We start from the raw sequence: 14,084 nt of genomic DNA, 5'->3' as shown, positions 1-14,084 counted from the left end.
TTTCTATCGAAAAGTCTACAGCTAGGCATCATACAGCAGAGAGCACTTTAGGCAGAACTATATGCATATCAAGTGTTTGAAAAATGCAAATATCAATATATAATGAAAATACCTGAGGTCTAAACATATTTGATTACATCAATTATCTACTTAAGTTGTCCCATGATAGCAAAAATTACTATGTAAGTTTTGAAAAAAATTAAAATGTTAACACTTATCCAAGTCAACAGAAAGTTGAGTATTCATGTTTATAAAGCTAGGACTGTTTATGAAAACAACAATCAAAAGGAAATAACCTAGGAACCTGCCACAGAGGGTCTCTGAAAGGCTCTACCCTGCAGACTATCAAAGCAGACACTGAGATTTATGGCCAACTGTTGGGCAGAGTGCATGGAATCTTATGTAAGAACTGGGAAATAGTAAGATCTGGAGAGGACAGGAACCCCACAAGGAGAGCAACAGAACCAGAAAATCTGAGCACAGGGGTCTTCCCAGAGACTCATAGTCCAATCAATTATCAGGCATGGGGAAAACCTAGAACCCCTGCACAGATGTACCCCATGGCAGTTTAGTGTCCAAGTTGGTTACAAAGTAATGAGAAGAGGGACTGTCTCTGACATAATCTGATTGGACCATTCTTTGATCACCTTCCACTGAGGGGAGAGCAGCCTTACCAGGCCACAGAAGATGACAATGCAGCCACTCCTGATGTGATCTGATAGACTAAGATCAGAAGGAAGGAGAGGAGGACCTCCTCTCTCAGTGGACTTGGGGAGGGGCATGCATGAAGAAGGGAGAGGGAGGATGGGACCGGGAGAGGAGGAGGGAGGGCCTTATGGGGGGATACAAAGTGAAGTACTTGAAGTTTTAGCCAGAGCAATAAGACAACTAAAGGAGATCAAGGGGATACAAATTGGAAAGGAAGAGGTCAAAGTGTCACTATTCACAAATGATATGATAGTATACATGAGTGACCCCAAAAATTCAACCAGAGAACTCCTTCAGCTGATAAACACCTTCAGCAAAGTGGCTGGATACAAAATCAACTCAAAAAAAATCAGAAGCCCTCCTGTATACCAAAGACAAAAAGGCTGAGAAAGAAATTAGGGAAACAACACCCTTCACAATAGCCACTAATAACATAAAGTACCTTGGGGTGACACTAACCAAGTAAGTGAAAGACCTGTTTGAGAAAAACTTCAAGTCTCTGAAGAAAGAAATTGAAGAAGATCTCAGAAGATGGAAAGATCTCCCATGCTCATGGATTGGTATGATTAACATTGTGAAAATGGCCATCCAGCCAAAAGCAATCTACAGATTCAATGCAATTCCCATCTAAATACCAACTCAATTCTTTTCAGACCTTGAAAATAAGATTCTCAGCTTCATATGGAGAAACAAAAAACCTAGAATCTCCAAAACAACCCTATACAACAACAGATCATCAGGAGGTATCACCATTCCCGATCTCATGCTGTACTACAGAGCAATAGTAATAAAAAGTGCATGGTATTGGCATCTAAACAGAAAGGAGGATCAATGGAACCAAATTGAAGACCCAGAAATAAACCCACGTACCTATGAATACTCAATTTTTGACAAAGCAGCCAAAACCATTCAATGGAAAAAAGATAGCATCTTCAACAGATGGTGCTGGTCTAATTGGATGTCTACATGCAGAAAAATGAAAATAGATCCACATTTATCACCCTGCACAAAACTAAAGTCCAAGTGGATCAAAGACCTCAACATAAAACCAGATATGCTAAATCTGTTAGAAGAAAAAGTAGGGAACAGCCTAGACCTCATTGGCACAGGAGACAACTTCCTGAACAGAACTCCAACAGCACAGGCTTTAAGAGCAACAATCAATAAATGGGACCTCATGAAACTGAAAAGCTTCTGTAAAGCAAAGGACACCGTCATCAAAACAAAACGACTGCCTACAAATTGGCAAAGAATCTTCACCAACCCTCTATCTGACAGAGGGCTAATATCCAGTATATATAAAGAACTAAAGAAGCTGAAAAGCAGCAAAACAAGTAATCCAATTAAAAAATGGGGAACGGAGCTAAACAGAGAATTCTCTGTAGAGGAATATAGAATAACAGAGAAACACTTAAAGAAATGCTCAACGTCATTAGCCATTAGGGAAATGCAAATTAAAACGACCCTAAGATTTCACCTTACACCCATCAGAATGGCCAAGATGAAAAACACAAATGACAACACATGTTGGAGAGGTTGTGGAGAAAGGGGAACCCTCCTCCATTGCTGGTGGGAATGTAATCTGGTACAACCACTTTGGAAGTCAATCTGGCGCTTTCTCAGACAATTAGGAATAGCGCTTCCTCAAGACCCAGCTATACCACTGCTAGGCATATACCCAAAATTTGCTCAAGTACACAATAAGGACATTAGCTCAACCATGTTTGTAGCAGCTTTATTTGTAATAGCCAGAACCTGGAAAAAACCCAGATGTCCATCAACGGAGGAATGGATACAGAAATTGTGGTATTTCTACACAATGGAATACTACTCAGCAATCAAAAAGGAGGAAATCATGAAATTTGCAGGCAAATGGTGGGATCTAGAAAAGATCATTCTGAGTGAGTTATCCCAGAAGGAGAAAGACACACATGGTATATACTCGCTTATATAGACCTAAAAGATAGGATAAACATAATGAAATCTATACACCTAAAGAAGATAATCAAGAAAGCAGACATGGGGTATGATGATCTATCCTCATTTAGAAAGACAAATGGGATATGCATTGAACGTATGACAGGAGTCTACCACAGAAAGCATCTGAAAGACTCTACCTAGCAGTGCTCCAAAATAGATACTAAGACTCACAACCAAACCTTCGGCAGAGTGCAGGGAATCATATGAAAGAAGGGGAGTTTGATGTGGAAAGGATAGGAGCTCCACAAGGACCAAACGTATCTGGACACAGGGTCTTTTCTAAGATGGACACTCAACCAAAGTCCATGAGAGGATAAAACCTAGAACCTCTGCTCAGATGTGACCCGTGATAGCTCAGTAATCAATTGGTTTCCCATAGTAAGGGGAACAAGGACTATTTCTAACATGAACTCAATGACTGGCTCTTTGACCTCCCCACCTCCCAAGGGAGGAGCAGTACTGTTAGGCCATAGAGGAGGAGTTTGCAGCCAGTCTGGAAAATACCTGACAAAAGCGAGTCATATGAAAGGGGAGGAGGTCTTCCCCTATTAGTGGACTTGGAAAGGGGCAGGGAGGAGATGAGGGATGGAGGGTGGGATTGGGGCAGGAATGAGGGATACAGCTGGGATACAGAATTAACAAAATGTAACTAATGAGAAAAATAAAATTATGGAAAAAAAAACAAAGTGAATAAACTGTAACTAATAAAAATAAATAAGTTAAAAAAATAATCAAGACAGTAAATTCTGGGAATGTAAGAAGAAATAAGATAAAAGAATTACACAAGCCAGCTGTTCTTTTATGTTAAAAAAAAACAAGAGGTGATAAACACCTTTTCAAATAGTCTAATAAAAATGGTTTTCCATGAAATGATTTCTTTAAAATGTCTTTGAGAAATATACAGTACTCCCCACACTAACATAAATATGAAATATACATAGCATATCAGTCACTATGGTGACCCATAGCAACTTATAGGTAAAAATATTTAGTCTGGGTTATGGCTCCAGAGAATAGTCTGAAGGTGGGAAAAGCGTGGCAACAGGTACCCAGAACAAGAAGCTCATTAGCTGTATCACATTGCCCCCCCCAGGCAAAAAAAAAAAAAAAAAGCATACTGGAAATGGAATCAGGCTACAAATTCCTAAAATCCATTGGTCTATTCCCTCTGGCAATGCTCTATATTCTAAAAGTTTCATAAGCACCTCCAAACAGCATCATCACCTGGGAACAAAATATTCCAATGCACAAGCCTATGAGGGACATTTTTCATTAAATCACTACATTGTGTATTACTCATTATTCAAAAAATATCTGGGTTTTCTCAACTTAATCCATGTTAACCAACTCCCGTATGACCATGGCAAATTTTTGTATCACCCTAATTTCCCCCAAAAAATATATATTTAGAGAGTAGTTATACATACATAGTTATGTCCACTGATAAAATTACTCAGTGTATGGACTATACTCACTTTGTGCTATCATTACCAAAATGAACTTGAAACATATAGCATAAACTTTTGCCCAAGAAAGATCATTCATTACTGAAACTTGTAGATTATTATATATCTTTGTCTTGAGTTATATCTAATATATTTGTGTTTAATACTGATTCTAGATTAATTCTAAAGCATCTGATTTGATATCTTGCTGGATAGAGTCTTTTCCAGGCCTTCCCAGATGTCCCTCAATGGAGGAATGGATACAGAAATTGTGGTACATTTTCACAAAGAAATATTACTCAGCCAATAAAACGAGAAAATCATGGAATTTGCAGGCAAATAGTGGGAACTAGAAAAGATCATCCTGAGTGAGGTATCCCAGAAGCAGAAAGGCACACATGGCATATAATCACTTATAAGTGGGTATTAGAATATAATATGGGATAATCATACTAAAATCTGTATACCTAAGGAAGCTAATCAAGGAGGACCCTGAGTAACATGCTCAATCTTCATTCAGAAAGGCAAATGAGACAGACATCAGAAGAGGGAGAAAACAGGAAACAGGACAGAAGCCTATCACAAAGGGCCTCTCAAAAACTCTACCCAGCAGGGCATCAAAACTTATGCTGAGATTCACATAACATGTGGGCCATTGAGGTCCTGGATAGTCTGGCTTTATTGCCCCTACTGGACTGAGCCTCAGGCAACAGCTCCCAGAGTTAGGGTCAGCTTGCTGAGACTCCTCCAGGCTGGGCTTCCACATCACTGTTCCACAGGTCTAGAATCTTGGGTGTTTCATTTGCCCCTATGGCTGCACAGAGCCTTGCTCTAGTATGAAGTATTTGACATTGCCCTAATTTACATTTCTAATTTAAAGAAGTACTCACTCAGCACTAGGAACTTTCTCTCTTCAGCATGCTAACTGACAAGCATGCAGATTAATTAATGCTTCATTGAATCGTCAGTGTGTGTGTGTGTGTGTTGTGTGTGTGTGTGTGTGTGTGTGTGTGTGTGTAGGGGGCTATATAAAATGTTCTTCCTTCCTTTCATTTTGCCATGTAGCCTCTGCTAAAGGAACATACTAAAAAAGGAATTGTGATTGATGAAATTTAGTCTTGCTAAGGTTGGTATCCCACTAAGCTATCACACCAACTGCGTTAAGAACCCTAACTTTTTTTTTATCATTTCCCCTTGGTGGGACATCCCTACCAGGCCACAGTGGAGAAAGATGAACTCAGTCTTCATGTAAATAGATGAGCTGGGGTATCTAGGTAGGGGCTCCTCTATTCTGAAGAATAAGTGAAAGGGGATGTGGGAGAGAGGGTGGGACTGGGAGGAGGAGAGGAGAGAGGGGCCTATGACAAGATGTAAATTGAATTAATTAATAAAAGAGTGTCATTAAAAAAACAACAAAAGAAAAAGAACTCCAGGTATGAAACCTGGCACTATATGATTTAGTAATTGTGTGGCACCTCAGAATTTGAAACCTACTTCTTTAGAATAACACACGTGTTCAATTTTTATTTCTTGTAATAAAACACTAAACTATTGGAGCATGGTTACTATATATTCTTGAAATAGATGCTCTGACATTTTGTAGATAAAAAATAAAAACATTGTGTACATGTTTTAAAAGGTGTGCTATCTTAATCTCATTTCCTCAGAAGCATAATTCACCTTTGAAAATATGTTTTTCTTTATCATGTTCCTTGTGCTGATTCACTCTGTAAATCCTTTATTTTTTTTAGACTGACACATCTTTTTTTTTCTCATAATATTTCAAAGTCTGTTAACCTTTTAAACAATTTTTTCTTTCACCATCATCTTTATTATTTACAATTTATTTACTTTGTATCCCAGTTTTGTAGCTCCCTTCCTCATCTCCTCCAGGTCCCAGCCTCCCTCCCTCTTCCTCCCATATCCCTCTTCCCTAGTCCACTGATAACTGAAATCCTCTTCCTCTACTGTCTGACTCTAGCCTACCAGGTCTCATCAGGACTGTCTGGACCCTCTTCCTCTGTGGGCTGCTTAGGTTGCCTCACCAGGGAGAAGTGATCAAGGAACAGCCAACTGAGTTCATGTCAGAGACTGTCCCTTCTCCCCTTAGTAGGGCACCCACATGGAGACTGAGTTACCTGTAGATACATCTATACCAGAAGCAGCTGAAGAGAGGGCACAGGACTGGAGCCTACCATTGATTTCCTGTAAAAGATTCCAACCAGCAGGGATCAAAGCCGATGCAGAGACTCACAGCCAAACTTTGGACAGAGCACAGGAAGTCTTATGGAAGACAGAGGCTATAAAAGGACCCAAAGGTACAGGAGGCACACAAGGAGACCAACAAAGCCAAAAAAAAGTGTAGGGCCCAGGGGATATTGCAGAGATTGATACATCAACCAAAGACCATACATAGAGAGGACCTAGACCCCCTGCTTAGATATAGCCACTCTGTCATTCTTAAATATAAACTAGAATGTTTAAAATTGTTTAAAATAGCGCTTCATGTTATGCGACTTTATTATTTCATAATCAGCCTATTTATTAGGTTAAATTTAAAAATCACATATCTGCTATTCCAATCTCAATATTGCTGAAAAATGGAATATATAGTAGCTTTACGTTTGTGTTTGTAAAGAAGCAGCATCTTGTGGAAAAGGCATCAGAAAATTGTATGTTGTAGATTACATCGTTTTATATGCTTCTTGTTTACTTGGTAAGCTTGGTGTGATTTTTTTTTAATATTTACATTTTATTTAAATTTATTTTAAAATGTATTACAATTTGTTTACTTTGTATCTCAACTGTAGCCCCTCTCTCATCCCATCCCAATCCCTCCCTCCCTCTTTCTTCTCCTCCCATGCCCTTTACTTAGTCCACTGATAGGGGAGGTCCTCCTCCCCTTCCATCTGACCCTAGCCTATCAGATCTCATCAGGACTGGCTGCATTGTCTTAACTATTTAAAGTATATTTAAAAGATCATACCAAACCTCTCCAAGATGTGGCACTAAAAGTTGATCTTTAAACATATATATTTTTAAATTTTATTTTATTTTCTTTTTCTTTTCTTTTAATTTTATTTTTCTTTTTTTTTAATTTTATTTTTTTCTTATCAGTTACATTTTATTAACTCTGTATCCCAGCCATGTCCCGATCCCTCATTCCCTCCCAGTCCCTCCCTCCCTCCCTCATCTCCACAGTGCCCCTTTCCAAGTCCACAGATGGGGGGGACCTCCTCCCCATTCATCTGATCCTGTTTTATCAGGTATCTTCAGGACTGGCTGCAAAGCCCTCCTCTGTGGCCTAACAGGACTGCTCCTCCCTTGGGGGGTGGGGAGGCCAAAGAGCCAGTCATTGAGTTCCCGTTAGAAATAGTCCTTGTTCCCCTCACTTTGGGAAACCAATTACACTTTACTCACTTTGTATCCCCCCATGGTTCCCTCCCTCCTCCAGTCCCAATCCCTCCCTTCCTCCACCCTCTGCCTGCATGCCCCTCCCCAAGTCTAGTGATAGGGGAGGACTTCTTTTCCTTCCTTCTGATCCTAGTCCATTAGGTCTCATCAGGAGTGGCTGCATTGTCCTCTTCTGTGGCCTGGTAATGCTGCTTCCCCCTCAGGGGGATGTTCCTATCACAATGGAACCCACTTGGATACTGAACTGCCATGGGTTATGCAGGGGTCTTAGGTTATCTCCATGCATAGTCCTTGGTTGGAATAGCAGTCTCAGGAAAGACCCCTGTGCTCAGATTTTTTTGGTTCTGTTGCTCTCCTTATGGAGATCCTGTCCTCTCCAGATCTTACTATTTCCCACTTCTTTCCTAAGATTCCCTGCACTCTGCCCAAAGGTTGCCCATAAGTCTCAGTATCTACATTGATGGTCTGCAGGTCAGAGCTTTTCAGAGGTCCTCTGTGTCAGGCTCCTGACTTGTTCCCTCTTTTTCCTTCTTCTGATGTCCAGGTTCTTTGCCTTTCTGGATAGGAATTGCGCATTTTAGCAAGAGTCCTCCCCCTTGATTAGTTTCTTTAGGTGTACAGATTTTAGTAGGTTTATCCTATATTATATATCTATATGAGTGAGTATATACTGTGTGCATCTTTCTGCTTCTGGGATAGCTCACTCAGGATGATCTTTTCCAGATCCCACCATTTACCTGCAAATTTCATGATTTCCTTATTTTTTTATTGCTGAGTAATATTCCATTGTATAGATATACCACAATTTGTGCATCCATTCCTCCACCGAGGGCATCTGGGCTGTTTCTAGTTTCTGGCTATTACAAATAAGGCTGCTACAAACATGGTTGAGCAAATGTCCTTATTGTGTACTTGAGAATCTTTTGGATATATGCCTAGGTGTGGTATATTTTATTTTTAATTACGCTTTATTTACTTTGTATCCCCCCTCTAGTTCCCTCTGCCCTCCCCTCCCAACCCCTCCCTTCGTCCCCCTTCTCCACACACATCCCTATCCAAGTCCACTGGTGGGGGGGTGGTTTCTTTTTCTTCCTTCTGATCCTAGTATGTTAGGTCTCATCAGGAGTGGCTACATTGTCTTCCTCTGTAGCCTGCTAAGGCTGCTCCCCCCTCAAGGGGAGGTGATCAAAGAACAGGCTAATCAGTTCATGTCAGAAGCAGTCCCTGTTCCCATTACTATGGAACCCACTTGGACACTGAACTAAATATATTTTAAAGTACATTTTACATTTAAACCCATCATACATATCTAAGTTCTTCTGATCAGACACAGTTTAAATATTTACTATCTGCTCATTTAAGAGATGTTTCCATGTAAAATGTCTTACTGTGAAATTTAAAATAAGGCTCCAAGATCTTACAATAAATCTACTACATTCTTTTAGACTGAAAGATTATATTACATCATATAGATTTTTCATAATAAGTCCATCATTAGGTTAAACTTAAAAATCACATATGTTCTATTAAAGATGGTAGAACCAGTATTATCAATTTAAATTATCAATTAATTTTATACATTAAAAATTTAAGTTAATGGTATCTAAAACATTTTGCATTATGTCTGTACATTTTAGTTATAGTTTATCATTCTATAGAAACACCAGTAGGGGAAGCATTTGTATTTTCTAGTAGCTATTTTCTCATTGAAATTTAAAGATTATATATACAATTATAAGTCATACATGTCTGATTTGGTTAAAATATTTAAAAGTCAGAGAATACAAGTCATTTTACTATTTTTACAGTCAAAGATATTTACGTAAAATATACTTGCCCATGTTTATATTGTAACAATTGCCCACACAGAGTAGACATTTCAAAGTGGCATGTGATATTTAAAATAACACAGCATCCTAGCATTTAGTATTGGATGAGTGGATTCCACAGTAATATATGGGCTATTTCTCATCCAGCCTTAAGAGAAGAGGAGGTACCTAGTCTTACTACAACTTGAGGTCTGCCCTTTTCTGAAGAGAAATTATGGCTGGAATATATAAATAAATAAATAAAAATTGAATTAATATAAACATTATATATTTCTATTAAAAGAATAGATAATGGAAAATTAAGGCATTATTCAAATATTCAGTAAACCAAGATTTTTAAAACCAAATAACAGGATAATACATTTCACATAGAAAATGAAGCTAAAAGTCAATGGAAAAATTATTTTTCATTAGAAGTTTATAGGTTTTCAAGAGTTGATAAATTATAGAAAGAAAACTGCTGATTTAGGAGTGTTGAAAAGAACTAAAGTTAGGAATTTAAAAGTTTCTATGATTTTCACTTTAAAAAGTTTCTTAGCTTATTAAAAAGCCAAGTAAGCACTACAATACCCATTCTTTAAAACAATAGTTATCTACATAAAATGGAAAATAATTATTCTACTTATTAAATTCTTCAGTTTGTTAGAATTTACCCAAAGGAATTCACAGCTCCCTTTCAATACGTTCATTCCAAAGTTCAATTAAAAATATTCTTCTTCCGGGCTATAATTGAGCAAACCAAAATTGTAGTTGTGAGAAACCAGAAATGTCATCCTTCTTTAGAAACCTGACATGACCTTGTATGTCAGGTTTCTCAAGAGGACACAGGGGCAATGGTTCATGTAGAAATTATTCTCTTATAGCCCCTGAGATCTTAGAATAGGACTCCAAGCATTTTATAGAAGGAGGTAAATATGTGCCTCCTGGAAACCAGAGTGAAATGATATGCTTAAGATGTTTTTGGCCAGGGAGTGAATGGCGCACATCTTTAATCTCAGCACTCGGGAGGCAGAGGCAGGCTAATCTCTGTGAGTTCTAGGCCAGCCAGGACTAAACACAGAGAAACCCTGTCTTGAAAAACCTAAAAGAGAAGTAGGAGGAGGAGGAGGAGGAGAAGCAGAAGGAGCAGAAGGAGGAGGAGAAGTGGAAAGAGGAGGAAGAGGAGGAGAAGCAGAAGAAGGAGGTGCAGAAGGAAGAGGAGTAGAAGGAGCAGGAACAGAAGGAGGAGGAAGAGGAGGACCAGGAGAAGAAGAAAAGGAAGAAGGAGAGGTGGTTTGCTGTTAAGAACACAGTTGGTGTGTGTGTGTATGTTTTTTTTTTTTTTTGTGGTTAATTCTGTTTTCCTTTTGCCTTTTTAATTAAATTGAGAAGAACCTAATAATTCCTAAATACTACTTGTGTTAGTCTCTGCTTCTAGTTCCAGAGATAGCTGAGATGGATTAAGAAGTGATCTTGCTAGTCTCATTCTTATTCATATATCTGTCTCACTATCACACTCCTATTCTTCCTTATTTCTTGTCTCTTTGTGTTGTCTTGCTCTCACTTTCTCTTTTTCACATACTCCACTTCCTGGCTGCGAGGACTAGTTGCTCTGCTTTGTTGTGTCATTTAAACTGCAATGGACTGAAGCCATGAGCTGAAATAAATATTACTCCATGAAAGAGAAATGGAAAGAATAAGAGCAAGAGCATCCTAGCAAATTCTTAGGCCTTCACTGAACTCTCTTAGTTGAGTATGGTGATTGACAACCTTGGCATACAGAAGAAAGTGCAAATTTCTTTTGTATCTACTAAATATTGAAATTGATTCTTTTCTATAATCAGAAGTGATTGCATCAAAAAAGTTTATCAAAGACTGAAAAGAAAGTAGATGCCTTAATAGTTATACACTTATCATATTGGTATTCTTTAATGCTTTAGAATTTGAATCTCAGAACTTAGTGACACAAACACACATAGTGATACAAACTTATGTTTACATGTATATACTTATATATATATATGTATACATATATATGTAAATGTATATACTTCATATATAGATAAAACAGGTAACAGAATAAAATGTGTATTACATTTGCATCTGCAGGAGCACAGAGACTAACTAAAGTCATTGCGGTCTTAGGTAGTCATTCTGCAAAGTGGAGCATTGGTTTATAACTGTATCTCTATATATGTAGTGTTTAGAAGTAAAATATATACAATGGTTGATAAACAGTCTAATGTTAAATTAGTAGAGGGGGATAAGAAAAAAATCATTTCAAAAGTATACGCATAAAAACATTTAATATAACTGAGTTATATCAAAATTTTGCATTTTAAGTTCTTCAGATAGTTGTCGAGCAAATTCTGCATTGGAAGAATAGTAAATATTTCAGAATATTAAAAAATCTTAAATGCTATGCTATGGTTAGTAGAAATTGTAAGAAATATTAAAAAAAATAACAAAGTAAAACCTATTTCTTTAAAGAGGTTACAAGACTCTAAAGGCAAGACTTACTGTGCTTTTATAGGTAATGTATGAAACTATCACATTATACTAATGCCACAGCATATGTCAATATAACAATAATTTAAAAGTAAAATGTGATGTGCATGCCTAACCATCCAGGGACAACAGGACAAAATTCCTGGAACTGGACTCTCTGTGCTGACCGTCTTCCACTCTATTTCAGTCTTTAGAAAAGAAATGAACATTTTAAACTATTTTGAGAATTTTGCTATGATGTCTAGGTTAAGGCTGTCAAATATTTTGAAAATATGAGTGTCTCTCAAAGATAAGTACATTATCAACATAGTATTTAACACCTCTTAAGTATCAATCCTGTGAAGAGCTCTTAAACTGACTCTTTGTTCATGAAGACGTATGACCAGTTCTGTCATGGAGGAACGAAAACGTCCAACATTTACATATACAACACAATTAAAATGGTACAACACAACCCGAGACAGTGTAAAAGGGACAGCAAAAGCACCACTATTGTCACATTTTGTTGTAATTTTGCTAAAGCACACACTATCCGGTGAATAAAGATTTATAAATATGAATATCTGAACTAGAACAAAGTGCACTCATCTATACAGAACATCTTGTAAAATCCATTAAAGCTACATAATTACAGGCAGAAAACATCAGAGTTATAATATGATGTGAGATATGTGAATTAAATACATTAGGTAACCAATCATTACTATTATTATTACTAGTGATACTGTATTATAATGCTAATTAAATATAATTAGTATGTAACATAATACTATCGCATTAGAAACCTATTATAAATATACGAAGAACTACAATGAGAAAAGAACTATAATAAATAGAACACTAATTCTATCTCAGTAGTCTCTCTTACCACGGATTAATTTAAAGATGCGGGAGGGAGTGTGGGATTGGAAGAGAATGAGGGAGGGAACTACAGCTGGGATACAAAGTGAATAAACTGTGTTTAATATAAAAAATAAAAATTTAATTAAAAATCCCCCGAGTTTTCGAAGTGGCCAACAAGCAGCCCTGGGGACTTCTCTCCAGCCCTGGTCCCTCCATTGGTGCCCCCTTGGCTCCCACTGAGTCCTTAGCCAGGATGGAGGCTGTTGTGAACGTGTATCAGGACCTGATGAAGCATGCAGATCCCCGGATTCAGAACTACCCTCTGGTGGGGTCCCCCTGGTTAATAACATCCATCCTTTTGACCTATGTGCACTTTGTCCTATCACCCCAGCCTAGGATCATGGCTAACTGGAAGTCCTTCCGACTCCGTGGCCTCATGATTGTCTTCAGTGTCTCACTGGTGACCCTCTCCGTCTGCACTGTCTATACAATCCTGATGTCTGGTTGGCTGAGCACGTACACCTGACCCTGTGATCCTGTAGACTTTTCCAGAAGCCCTGAGGCTCTTCGGATGGTTAGAGTGGCCTGGCTCTTCATGCTTTCCAAGGTCACTGAGCTTATGGACATAGTGATATTTATTCTCTGAAAGAAAGATGGGCAGGTGACCTTCCTTCATGTCTTCCATCACTCAGTGCTTCCCTGGAGTTGGTGGGTGGGGAGGACATAAAGGTTGCTCCAGGAGGAATGGGCTCTTTCCATGCCATGATAAATCCCTCTGTACATATTGTCATGTACTTGTGCTACGGATTGTTTGCCCTTGCTCCTGCGGCTCAGCCCTACCTTTGGTGGAAAAAAAACATATGACAGCCATTCAATTGATACAGTTTGTCCTGGTCTCAATGCATAGCAGCTGCATGCGCAGCTCCGACTACTAGCACCCCCTCATTATCCATCTCCTCTGATGTATGGTAACATCTTCTTCGTGCTGTTCTCCAATTTCTGGTATCACTCCTACACCAAGGGAGGGAAAGCGGTTGCCCCGTGCAGTTCAGCGAAATGGAGCTCCAGCTGCCACCAAGGTTAAGGCCAACTGAGAAGTATGGCCTTATTGCCCGCCTAAGTGCCTCAGGACTGCACCTTGGGCAGCATCCACCAGTGTCCTCTCCAGCTGCGACCAGGGCTCTTGTGATCAGGACTGAGTAGGAGGACTGGCTCTCCCCTCCACCCAGCTGGTCTGCTGGGCCCACTCCTCCCATTCCTTCTCCCAGCCATCTCCAGAGATGTGGCCTCACTGCTGTCTGGCACCAGAACTGGAGGCTAAAAGGACTGGACACTTCTCCCTTCCTGCCTTAAACTTGGGAGAGGAACACTCAGGGCT

At 38.8% G+C, this 14,084-nt stretch overlaps 1 pseudogene; it reads left to right on the top strand.

Moving 5' to 3' along the window:
• The first annotated feature begins 12,917 nt into the window (after nt 1–12,917).
• LOC110542457 (elongation of very long chain fatty acids protein 1-like) lies at nt 12,918–13,856 on the top strand (annotated as a pseudogene).
• Nucleotides 13,857–14,084: the final 228 nt, after the last annotated feature.

Source organism: Meriones unguiculatus, chromosome 5 (assembly GCF_030254825.1).
Source record: "Meriones unguiculatus strain TT.TT164.6M chromosome 5, Bangor_MerUng_6.1, whole genome shotgun sequence".
In the NCBI taxonomy this organism is placed as follows: Eukaryota; Metazoa; Chordata; class Mammalia; order Rodentia; family Muridae; genus Meriones; species Meriones unguiculatus.
The sequence above is the reverse complement of the archived record's forward strand: the minus strand, read 5'-3'. Positions and strand labels throughout refer to the sequence as shown.